This window comes from Chrysochloris asiatica, unplaced genomic scaffold, assembly GCF_000296735.1.
Source record: "Chrysochloris asiatica unplaced genomic scaffold, ChrAsi1.0 scaffold00549, whole genome shotgun sequence".
Lineage (NCBI taxonomy): Eukaryota > Metazoa > Chordata > Mammalia > Afrosoricida > Chrysochloridae > Chrysochloris > Chrysochloris asiatica.
Window position 1 is genome coordinate 244,989 of NW_006409067.1, and position 1,799 is coordinate 246,787.

At 36.2% G+C, this 1,799-nt stretch overlaps 1 pseudogene; it reads left to right on the plus strand.

Annotated features, from left to right (window-relative positions):
- Positions 1-185: 185 nt before the first annotated feature.
- LOC102837078 overlaps positions 186-1,799 on the plus strand; it is a 21,299-nt pseudogene continuing 19,685 nt past the window's right edge.

The window sequence follows — 1,799 nt, forward strand, 5'->3', positions numbered from 1 at the left end:
TTTTTTTCTTTTTTAAATAGTCAAACAATATTCTTGGAGAAAAGAAACCCTTTTCTTTCCCTTTATGACTTTTCTTCATTACCTAAGACAATGGATGCCTTCAGTGCTTCTGTTGTGTTGATAAAATGGAGACCGCACATTTGATTATTTTGTCACCTCATCTTTCTATGAGATTCATCAACAATATGGAAACCAGAAACCAAACAATTAATTCAGAATTTATTCCACTGGGAATGTCAGAGGATCGAGAACTGCAGCCCCTCAGTGGTAGTTTGAGTTGCCTGTTTCTGATCATGTACCTGGTCACTATCCTCTGGAATCTACTCATAGTCCTGGCTGTTGGCTCTGACTCTAACCTGCACAACCCCATGTAGATTTTTTCTCTCCAATCTCTCCTTTCCTGATATCTGTTTGAGCACAACTACAATCCCAAAATTGCTTATGAACATCCAGACACAGAATAATACCATCACTTATATAGAACCGACTCGACGGCACTTAACAACAACAACAACATATAGATTGTATCAACTAGATTTTTTTTTATTGAAGTTTTTTTTTGTTTTGTTTTGAGAATTTTGTTCTTGCTGTAATGACCTATGATCACTATGCAGCCATTTGTCACCCACTGAGGTACACAGTCATCATGAACTCTTTCTTCTGTGGACTACTGATTCTACTTTCCTGATTCATGAGTATGATGAATGCCCTGCTCCTGACTCTGATGGTTTTGCATCTTTCCTTCTGCACAGAACTAGAAATTCCTCAAGTCTTCTGAGAACTTGCTCAGGTCCTTAAGATTGCCTGTTCCAGTACCCTCATCAATAGTATTCTGATATACATTGTGGGTTTCATATTGGCTGGTTTCCCTGTCTCTGGGATCATATTCTCATACACACATATCATCTCCTCTGTTCTGAGAATATCATCTGCTGGAGGAAAGTATAAAGTTTTTTCCACCTGTGGGTCTCATCTTTCAGTTGTTTCTTTATTCTTTGGGACATCTTTATGTGTGTACCTAAGTTCACCATTTACAAACTCTCCCAAGAAAGCAGCAGCAACTTCAGTGATGTACATTGTGTTTCCCCAAATGATGAATCATTTTATTTATAGTCTGAGGAATAGAGATATAAAGATAAGTTTGAAGAATAAATTGTTTGATAAAATGTATTGCTTTCAGTGATTGTGTCATTCCATCCCATCCATTAATTATCAAAACCTGTCACTGGGAAATGCTTTCTGCACACCACCATCCAAAATCCACAGTCATTTTGAGTTGGGATTGACTATACAGAACTTAACAAGAACAATAGAATCATTTAACTACATTATGTTTATTTATTATCATGTTTGGGTGCATTTGAGTGGATTTCACTTTTTACCTATCTGTGGAATATTATAAGTGATTGTTTTCAAATTTGAGGTCTTTATCTATTTTTGTATCTCTTCAGATATAGCTATGATTGAAATGTTGTGTCAAATGTTATCTCTATATTTATTCATTTAAGATATTACCAAATTAGTTTCCAAAGTTGCTGAACTTTTGACATTACTACAGTACTGTATAACATTTCAATATATAAATTAATATATATTTCCAACCTTACCAACAGTTGTTAATTTCACTTTTTATTATTATTATAAGGTCCCTTGTTGTTGTTGTTGTTGTCAGGTGCCATCTAGTCGGAACCAACTCATAGCGACCCCATGCACAGCAGAACGAAACAATTTTCGATCCTGGGCCAACTTCACTACCGCTGCCACACCTGAGTCCATCAATGATGCCACCTGGCTGATCC